The sequence below is a fragment of the Crinia signifera genome, chromosome 2 (assembly GCF_055691185.1).
Source record: "Crinia signifera chromosome 2, ASM5569118v1, whole genome shotgun sequence".
Lineage (NCBI taxonomy): Eukaryota > Metazoa > Chordata > Amphibia > Anura > Myobatrachidae > Crinia > Crinia signifera.
Genome location: NC_139218.1, coordinates 178,181,205 through 178,192,527, shown reverse-complemented (window position 1 = coordinate 178,192,527; position 11,323 = coordinate 178,181,205).

Sequence of the window (11,323 nt, the reverse complement as noted above, 5' to 3'; positions counted from 1 at the left end):
AACACCAAGCAAATTGCATTCTGCAGGAAACTCTTCACAAAGATCCAGCAATTAGCTAAAGGAGCCATACTACTACTAGGAGACTTTAACTTAGTTCTAGACCCATCATTAGATAACTCATGGAACCAATCCTTGCTCCGTAGACATGCCCTCCCCCCCTCAAAGAGTATCAAGCAGTTACTCTTAGAATACGACCTATATGACTTATGGCGGGTTAAAAATCCAACGTTGAAAGATTACACCTTTTTTCACACCCACACAGTACATATTCGAGAATAGACCTAGCCCTCTCGGATAAGTGGTCTGTCAACTCTTTTTCCCAGGTCAAAATACTCCCTAGAACGTGGTCGGACCATTCTCCGCTGTTCCTAAAGTGGGACATAGCCACTAGAATAATCACCCCGGGCCCTTGGAGGCTAGGCTCCCAAAGCCTCACCCAGCCAGAGTCCCACAAAGTAATTCAGGAAGCCGTGGAGCACTATCTCTCAGAAAACTCCCCAGGGGACACCTCCACATTTACCCACTGGTGTGCTCTCAAGGCGGTGGTAAGAGGATCCGCGATCCAGATAGCGGCAAAGCTTAAAAAAGATTTTAGGAAAGCCTTAGAACAAGATGAAATCGCCCTTGCTTCCTTGGAGTCGGCCCATAAGGCAGACCCAAATGACAAATCCCTCTTCAAGAGGCTAAACGAAACCAGAGACAGGGTCAACGGTCACTACCTAGCCACGGTACACCGCAATATTGCTAGGTTGAACCAAAAATACTACCTCCTTGGCGACAGGGCGGGAAGGATGTTGGCTAGGAAGTTGAGGGGCAAGAGAGTCAAAGAAAAGATCCACCTGATATACTCAGAACACGGAGCGAAAGTATTTGACCCCAACGAGATAGCTAATGTTTTCTCAACATACTATTCTAAACTCTACAACCTACGGGGGGACCCCAACACCCCCCAGCCTGACGCGGGAGGAATGGAGAATTTTTTTGACAAAATCTCCCTACCTGCTTTGCCCCCGGAGGCCCGTTTATCCCTTAACGCCCCCTGGACTTCGGAAGAGGTACAGTGCGCCATTGATTCCCTTCCAATTGACAAGGCCCCGGGACCAGATGGCTTCCCATCAAATTTTTATAAAACATTTAAATCCCAACTATCCCCTATACTTGTCAAAGTTTTCAATGAAGCTTCTGAAACTAAGCGTTTCCCCCCAGAAATGCTTGAATCCCGCATAGTTACTATACCCAAACCAGGTAAACCCCCTACCTCGGTCCAAAATTATAGACCCATTGCGCTTCTCAATTCGGACCTGAAGCTTTATGCTAAACTTGTTGCAAATCGAATAAGCCCTCTCCTCCCTTCCCTCATTAAAAATGACCAGGTGGGATTTGTCTTAAATAGGCAGGCCCCAGACAACACACGCAGGGTTATAGACGTTATTGAACATAGTTCAGCAGAAAAGACCCCCCTATTGGTCCTATCGTTGGACGCCGAGAAGGCATTTGATAGGCTCCACTGGGGCTTTATGCAATCAGCCCATGAAAGGTTTGGCTTCCAGGGACGAATATTAGACTCCATTTTGGCCCTCTATTCTCAACCCTCCGCTAGGGTATTCACCAATGGCTGTACATCACGAAGCTTCCAAATCTCCAATGGCACTCGCCAAGGGTGCCCCTTATCCCCCTTAATATTTGCTCTCGCAATTGAGCCACTGGCTGAACGCATTAGAAGCGAGGACTCCATACTAGGCCCGATAATTGGTAATCTTTCCCATAAGATAAGTTTATTCGCCGACGATGTTCTATTATGTATCCTAGACCCCATAAACTCCCTTCCTGCCCTACATAAAGTACTGCGAGAATATTCCGAAGTTTCATACTATAAACTCAATACCAGTAAGACGGAGGCTCTACCGTTAGGCCTACCGCAAGAGTTAGTCACACAGCTGAAAGAAAGCTATAATTACTCTTGGCAGCCCTGCTCTCTAAAATATTTAGGAATACAATTGGCCCCCGGAAAACATATCATTGAGTGTAATTACAATCCCTTACTAAAGGTTTTCTCTGATTTAACTAGGGATTACATGCTGCACGATGTTTCGTGGCTGGGGAGAATTGCGGCTGCCAAAATGGTTCTCCTCCCAAAATTAATGTACCTTTTCAGGTCCATCCCAAGAATTCCCTCTAAGGCCGTTCTTTTTTTTAAACATTCAATTTTTATTGCAAGAAGTTTCGTCTGAAAGACATTTTGTATGGGGGGGGGGGGTACAGAAAGGAAAAGGGAGGGGAGGGAACATGTACAAAAGAGAGATACAAGAGATAATTGCATCGAACTGCTTATATGATAACAATCATATTTACACAAATAAGTAATAGGTATCTCTGAAATAAGATAAGAACATACCAATATTTAAATCAATTAAGGTGCTGTCTGACTAGGGGTAAATAAGGTGACACTATACAATATGAGTCTAAAGACTGTTGGGGCTGGAGGCTAGAGCCGATACCTCAATTGTGTCACTCAACAAATTTGAGATGCCCACATTGTCGCAGTAAAGGGACCAGCCAAACCATTTAATCAGAATTGAGTTTTGCGTGCAGGAGTATTTCGCTCCGGTGGTTTCAAAAGTATAATGTTTGTGGATTTTTTTACGAATGGAGTCTACGGTCGGAATGGCATCTGATTTCCATAATTTAGCAATCATGGCTTTGGTGGCAATCAATACATGACCAACTAAGTATTTGTCCGCAGCAGAGAAATAGGGTGGAAAAACATGAAGCAGTGCTAAGGCTGGGTTAGGGGCAATGGGGTGATTGAGTATAATGCCTATCAGGTGGAACACCTCAGCCCAGAGAGGCCGCAGGACCGGGCACTCCCAAAAGGTGTGGATAAGGTTTCCAACTAAACCACATTTTCTCCAACAGAGGTTCGAGGTGGATGGCCAGATCCTATGCAACCTCTCCGGGGTGAAGTAGGCTCTGTGGATGAGTTTAAAAAACATTTCAGAGTGGTGTAAGCAACGCGAGATCTTAAAACAAGATTTGAAAATACCATCCCAGTCCTCCTCAGAGAAGGACACTTTTAGGTCTCTTTCCCACTGTGTTTGAGAAGTCATTTTCTGTCCATCTGGGGCTGAGAGGAGCTGGGAATACCATTTAGAAATTCCTCCCTTGTGGGAGGGAGCACTCGCTAATTTTTTTAAATATGGAGGAAGGGAGGGAGGTTGGTTAGATGCTGGTAGGTGTGCTTGAAGCCAGCTTCTTAATTGCAAATAGATAAAAAAATCCTGCTTTGGAATATTAGCATTATTTTGTAAATCTGTAAACGACCTGAGGTGCCCATCTATGTAGAGATCGCCCACAGAGGATATGCCCTGATTAACCCATCTATTCAGCTGGGGGATAGGGATTAGAGACTTCAGGGCCTTAAGTGACAAATGAGGGGCTGGAAGGGTTGCCCTATCTGCAGACTCTATCATTTTATGCCAAACATCTAGTGATATTTGGATAGATTTACACTGTGCTGCTAATTTACGCGATATCGCAGGGGGGAGCCACAACAGGTCTACCAATGGAACCGGGTGAGAGTATGAGCTTTCTAGCACTACCCATGGTTTTTGAGGTAAAGGAGACATCCAGTCCCTAATTTGATTTAGAATACAAGAAACAAAGTAACGCTCTAAATCAGGGAAGGCCACTCCACCATTAGTTTTGGGTTTTATTAGAGTTTTCTTTGCTATCTTTGGTCTAGCCCCCTTCCAGACATATTTAGTTACAAGTTGGTTAAATCTTTGAAGAATGGGCCTTGATGGAAGTCTTGGGATAGATCTGAATAGATACATTAATTTTGGTAGGAGAACCATTTTGGCAGCAGCAATTCTCCCCAGCCACGAGACATCATGCATCATCCAGTCTCTAGTTAAGTCCGAAAATACCCTCAGCATAGGGTTGTAATTACAGTCAACGATATGTTTTCCGGGAGCCAATTGAATTCCTAAGTATTTTAAAGAGCAAGGCTGCCAAGAGTAGTTATAAGTTTCTCTCAACTTGATGACCAGGTCAGGCGGGAGGCCCAACGGGAGGGCCTCTGTCTTACTGGTATTGAGTTTATAGTACGAAACTTCGGAATATTCTTGCAGTACCCTATGTAGAGCAGGAAGGGACTTTATGGGGTCTAGAATGCATAGTAGTACATCGTCAGCAAATAGACTGATCTTATGGGATAGATTGCCAATTATCGGGCCTAAAATGGAGTCATCGCATCTAATGCGTTCAGCTAGTGGCTCGATTGCGAGTGCAAATATTAAGGGGGATAGAGGACACCCTTGACGAGTGCCATTGGTGATTTGGAAGCTGGATGAGGTGCAGCCGTTGGTGAATACTTTAGCGGAGGGGTGAGAGTAAAGGGCCAAAATAGAATCTAATATTCGTCCCTGGAAGCCGAACTTCTCCAAGGCTAATTGCATAAAACCCCAGTGGAGCCTATCAAAGGCTTTCTCTGCGTCCAGTGATAGGACCAAGAGGGGAATCTTCTCTGATGAGCAATGCTCAATAACGTCTATTACCCTGCGCGTGTTATCTGGGGCCTGCCTATTTAAGACAAAGCCCACCTGGTCGTTCTTAATGAGGGAGGGTAGAAGAGGGCTTATTCGGTTCGCAACAAGTTTGGCATAAAGCTTCAGATCCGAGTTGAGAAGCGCAATGGGTCTATAGTTTTGTACCGAGGTAGGAGGCTTACCTGGTTTAGCTATAGTAACAATACGGGATTCAAGCATTTCAGAGGGGAATCGCTGAGTTTCAGAAGCCTCATTAAAAACTTTGACAAGTATAGGAGATAGTTGGGATTTAAATGTCTTATAAAAATTGGATGGGAAGCCATCCGGCCCAGGGGCTTTGTCATTCGGGAGGGAGTCAATAGCGCACTGGACCTCCTCCAGAGCCCAAGGGGCGTTAAGGGATAAACATGTTGCCGGAGACAATGTAGGGAGGGTGATTTTGTCGAAGAAATTCCTCATCCCCCCAGCCTCAGGCTGGGGGGTAGAGGGATCCCCCCGCAGATTGTAAAGTTTAGAGTAGTATGTCGAGAAAACATTAGCAATCTCATTTGGATCGTACACCCTCGCCCCATGCTCCGAGTAAATCGTGTGGATTTTTTCTTTGGCTCTCTTACCTCTCAGCTTTCTAGCCAACATTCTACCCGCTCTGTCGCCGAGGAGGTAGTACTTTTGATTCAGCCTGGCGATATTGCGATGTACAGTGGCTAGATAGTGGCCGTTAACCTTGTCTCTAGTTTCGTTTAACATCTTAAAGAGAGATTTGTCAGTCGGGTCGGCTTTATGGGCTGCTTCCAAGGAGGCAAGGGTAGCTTCCTCTTGTTCTATGGATTTTCTATAATCTCTTTTAAGTTTGGCCGCTATTTGGATCGCGGATCCTCTTACCACTGCCTTAAGGGCACACCAGTGAGTAAATGTGGAGGTGTCCCCGGGGGAGTTTTCTGAGAGATAGTGTTCTACAGAGTCCTGAAGCACTTGGCGGGACTCTGGCTGGGTGAGGCTCTGAGCGCCCAGCCTCCAGGGCCCCGGGGCAGTTTTCCTATTAGTTATATCCCACTTCAGGAACAGTGGGGAGTGGTCCGACCACGATCTAGGGAGTATTTTGACCTGGCGAAAAGAGTTAATAGACCATTTATCCGAGAGGGCAAGGTCAATTCTCGAATATGTACCGTGGGTGTGTGAAAAAAAGGTGTAGTCCCTCACCGTTGGATTTTTAACCCGCCATAAGTCAAACAGGTCATATTCTGCGAGTAGCTGCTTAATGCTCTTCGAGGGGGGGAGAGATTGGCTACGAGGCGTCAAACGAGTTCGTGATCTATCTATTAATGGGTCTGGAACTAAATTGAAGTCTCCTAGCAGTAGCAAGGCCCCTTTAGCTAATTTCTGGATCTTGGTGAGGAGTTTTCTGCAGAATGCAAGTTGCTTAGTGTTGGGGGCGTAACTAGAAACTATAGTTACTTCCTTATTATCTAAGAGGCCCGTTAAAATCAAAAATCTGCCCTCAGGGTCAGAGAATTGAGACGTGAGGGAGAAAGGACAATGTTGGGAGATCAAAATTGCAACCCCTGCCCTCTTGGCAGGGCCATTGGCTGTATAACAGTGAGGGAAGTGTCTATCATGAAACCGCGGGGGGGCAGAGGCCATAAAATGAGTTTCTTGTATAGCTACGATATTGGCCTTGTGCTTGTGGAAGTAGTCCAGCGCTAGCCTCCTCTTATTAGGTGAATTTAGGCCCTTTGCGTTAATAGAGAGAAAGTTAACCATAATCACAGAATAGGTACATAATATGAGATAACCTAGTCAGACAAAAAAACGAAGAAGGCTGGTATGTGGTGAGGATGACAGAGTAGCGAAGTTGAAGGGAAATAGAGTAGAGGGGTTGGGTGGGGTGAAGACCCCCTGGGGGGGGAGCGGTAGGATGCCAAACCATGGCAACTCAGAGCAGGAGTGAGGGGGTAGTGGAAGAGCAGGCGGGTGACCGCTGCACCTGGACATTAGATCAGTTGAAAATATAGAGGGAAAAGGGAAGAGAGAGAATATGGAAAAACATTAACCTGTCTGAAATGAAGGTACTTTCAACATTGAGGATAAATGGTGAGTAGAGAGTCTCTAGGCCGCCCAGATTGCAACCCTGAATTCTAAGGCCGTTCTTCAAAGATTTAACCAACTTATATCTAAATACGTCTGGAAGGGAGACCAAAGGTAGCAAAGAAAACCCTAATAAAACCCAAAACAGGTGGAGGTGTGGCATTTCCCGATCTAGAGCGCTACCTTGCTTCCTGTATCCTAAACCAAGTTAGGGACTGGATGTCACCTCTTGACCAAAAACCCTGGGTAGTCCTGGAAAGCTCCTACTCCCACCCCATCCCATTGGTTGACTTGCTGTGGCTACCCCCTACTATAGCGCGCAAACTCGCAACACAATGTAAATCTATCCAAGTAACACTTGACGCCTGGCATAAAGTCGTAGAAACTACAGATAGGGCAACCCTACCAGCCCCCCCTTTGTCACTTAAATCCCTTAAGTCTCTAATCCCTATACCTCAGCTGAATAGATGGGTGGCTCAGGGTATATCCTCAGTGGGCGATCTCTACATAGAAGGACACCTTAGATCGTTCACGGATATACAGAATAACCATAACATTCCAAAGCAGGACTTCTTTATATACCTACAATTAAGAAGCTGGCTCCAAGCACACTTACCAGCATCAAGCCATTCCCCCTTCATACCTACATATTTGAAAAATTTAGCGAGCACCTCCTCCCACAAGGGAGGAATCTCTAAATGGTATACCCAGCTCACACCAGCCTCGGATGGGCATAAATCTCCTTCCCAAACACAGTGGGAAAGGGACTTAAAAATGTCCCTCTCTGAGGAGGACTGGGACGGTATCTTCAAGTCGTGTTTTAAGATCTCACGTTGCTAACACCACTCTGAAATGTTCTTTAAACTTATCCACAGAGCCTACTTCACACCGGAGAGGTTGCATAGGATCTGGCCATCCACCACGAACCTCTGCTGGAGGAGATGTGGGCTGGTTGGAGACCTTATCCATGTCTTCTGGGAATGCCCGGCCTTGCGGCCTCTCTGGGCGGAGGTATTCCTCCTGATAAGCACTATACTCGCCCACCCTACTGCCCCAGACCCAGCACTTGCACTGCTTCACATTTTCCCACCCTATTTCTCTGCTGCTGACAGATATTTAGTTGGACACGTGCTCATAGCCACCAAAGCTATGATCGCCAAACAGTGGAAATCAGAAGTCACCCCGACAGTAGATTCCATTCGTAAAAAAATCCACAAACACTATACCTTTGAAACCACCGGCGCAAAATACTCCTCTACACCAAACTCAATTATGATGAAATGGTTTGGATGGTCCCTCTACTGTGATAAGGTGGGCACCACAAACCTGTTAAGCGATTCTTCTGAGGCCTCTACTCTAACCTCTTCCTCTGTTGGCTTTTAGCCTTAGATCTTTACTGTATATTGTTACCCTATTTACCTCCAGAGTCAGATGATACACCAACTGTTTTAAATACTGGTATAACCCCGTTCTTCCAGATCAGAGATATATATCCGTTCAAATATAACTGTCATTAGATAAGCAATTCGATGCAAATGCTCTCTGTATCTCTCTTATGTACATGTTCCCTTCCTTCCCTTTTTCCTTTCTGTACCCCCCCCCCCCCCACACACACACACACAAAATGTCCTACAGACGAAATTTCTTGCAATAAAAATTTAATGTGTAAAAAAAAAAAAAAAAATCATGTGTTGGTAATGTAAAAAGACCTACAGGACCTGGCACTAGCAGATGGTCTAAAATAAAACTACTTTCCCCAAGGAAAAAGTTATCAATTTGAATAGCTGGAGAAAAGAAGCATTTGCTAGTAATGTCAAAATGCTTACAGCACCTGGTCTCCCATCCAAGTACTAACCAGGCCAAACACTGCTTAGCTGCCAAGATTGGACATGATTGGGCCTAGCCAGTGTGGTACAGCTGTAGGTGAAGACTACCAACGTTTTTGCCCTCTTCTACTTACTGTATATCTACAAGTAATCTACTGAAAAAGTTTCCAAACTGTATTGTTGGAGTTAAATAAAATAATGTGTTGGTAATGTAAAAAGATCTACAGGACCTGGTACTAGCAGGTTGTCTCAAATAAACCAACTAACTAGGCACAGCGCGGTTTAGCTGCCAAAAACAGCTGGAATTGGGCCTAAGCAGTGTAGTAAAGATGTTGTTCAAAGATACAGTGTCTGTTTGACCCCTTCCTTTTCTCTATACTATTAATCCAAAGAAAAAAAAATCCAATTTGAATAGCTACAGAAAAGAAGCATTTTCCAGAAATGTCATAATTACTACTGCATCTGGTGTTCTAATGTGGTCTCCCATCCAAGTACTAACCAGGCAAAACACTGCTTAGCTGCCAAGACTGTACACGATCAGGACTATCCAGTATGATACAGCTGTATGTGAAGACTATCAACTTTTTTGCCCCCTTATACTTATATCTACAAGTAATCTACTGAAAGAGTTTCCAAACTGTATTGTTGGAGATAAAAAAATCATGTGTTGGTAATGTAAAAAGACCTACAGGACCTGGTACTAACAGATGGTCTAAAATAAAACTACTCTCCATAAAGAAAAAGTTATCAATTTGAATAGCTGGAGAAAAGAAGCATTTGCTAGTAATGTCAAAATTCTTACAGCACCTGGTTTTACCACATTGTCTCCCATCCAAGTACTAACCAGGCCTATCACTGCTTAGCTGCCAAGATTGGACATGATTGGGCCTAGCCAGTATGGTACAGCTGTATGTGAATACTAGCAACGGTTTTGCCCTCTTCTACTTACAGGTATATCTACAAGTAATCTACTGAAAAAGTTTGCAAACTGTATTGTTGGAGTTAAATAAAATAATGTGTTGGTAATGTAAAAAGACCTACAGGACCTGATACTAGCCGGTGGTCTCAAATAAAACTACTAATCAGACACAGCACTGTTTAGCTGCCAAAAGCAGATGGAATGGGTCCTAAGCAGTGTGGTAAAGATTTTGTTCATGGATATATTGTCTGTTTGACCCCTTCCTTTTCTCTATACTATTAATCCAAAGAAAAAAAATCCAATTTGAATAGCTACAGAGAAGAAGCATTTTCCAGAAATGTCAAAATTCCTACTGCACCTGGTGTTCCCATTTGGTCTCCCATCCAAGTACTAACCAGGCAAAACACTGCTTAGCTGCCAAGACTGGACATGATTGGGACTATCCAGTGTGATACAGCTGGAGGTAAAAACTGTCAACTATTTTGCCCGCTTATACTTATATCTACAAGTAATCTACTGAAAAAGTTTCCAAACTGTATTATTGGAGATAAAAAAAATCATGTGTTGGTAATGTAAAAAGACCTACAGGACCTGGTACTAACAGATGGTCTAAAATAAAACTACTCTCCATAAAGAAAAAGTTATCAATTTGAATAGCTGGAGAAAAGAAGCATTTGCTAGTAATGTCAAAATTCTTACAGCACCTGGCTTTCACACATGGTCTCCCATCCAAGTACTAACCAGGCCTATCACTGCTTAGCTGCCGAGATTGGACATGATTGAGCATAGCCAGTATGGTACAGCTTTAGGTGAAGACTAGCAACGGTTTTGCCCTCTTCTACTTACAGGTATATCTTCAAGTAATCTACTGAAAAAGTTTGCAAACTGTATTGTTGGAGTTAAATAAAATAATGTGTTGGTAATGTAAAAAGACCTACAGGACCTGATACTAGCCGGTGGTCTCAAATAAAACTACAAATCAGACACAGCACTGTTTAGCTGCCAAAAGCAGATGGAATGGGTCCTAAGCAGTGTGGTAAAGATTTTGTTCATGGATATATTGTCTGTTTGACCCCTTCCTTTTCTCTATACTATTAAACCAAAGAAAAAAAATCCAATTTGAATAGCTACAGAGAAGAAGCCTTTTTTCAGAAATGTCAAAATTCCTACTGCACCTGGTGTTCCCATTTGGTCTCCCATCCAAGTACTAACCAGGCAAAACACTGCTTAGCTGCCAAGACTGGACATGATTGGGACTATCCAGTGTGATACAGCTGGAGGTGAAAACTATCAACTATTTTGCCCACTTATACTTATATCTACAAGTAATCTACTGAAAAAGTTTCCAAACTGTAATATTGGAGATAAAAAAAATCATGTGTTGGTAATGTAAAAAGATCTACAGGACCTGGTACTAGCAGGTGGTCTCAAATAAAACTACTAACTAGGCACCAGCGCGGTTTAGCTGCCAAAAACAGCCGGAATTGGGCCTAAGCAGTGTGGTAAAGATGTTGTTCAAAGATACTGTGTCTGTTTGATTCCTTCCTTTTCTCTATACTATTAATCCAAAGAAAAAAAATCCAATTTGAATAGCTACAGAAAGGAAGCATTTTCCAGAAATGTAAAAATTCCTACTGCATCTGGTGTTCCCATGTGATCTCCCATCCAAGTACTAACCAGGCAAAACACTGCTTAGCTGCCAAGACTGTACATGATCGGGACTATCCAGAGTGATACTGCTGTAGGTGAGGATCGTTAACTTTTTTGCCCCCTTATACTTATATCTACAAGTAATCTACTGAAAAAGTTTCCAAACTGTATTGTTGGAGATAAAAAAATCAGGTGTTGGTAATGTAAAAAGACCTACAGGACCTGGTGCTAGCAGATGGTCTAAAATAAAACTACTCTCCCCAAAGAAAAAGTTATCAATTTGAATAGCTTAAGAA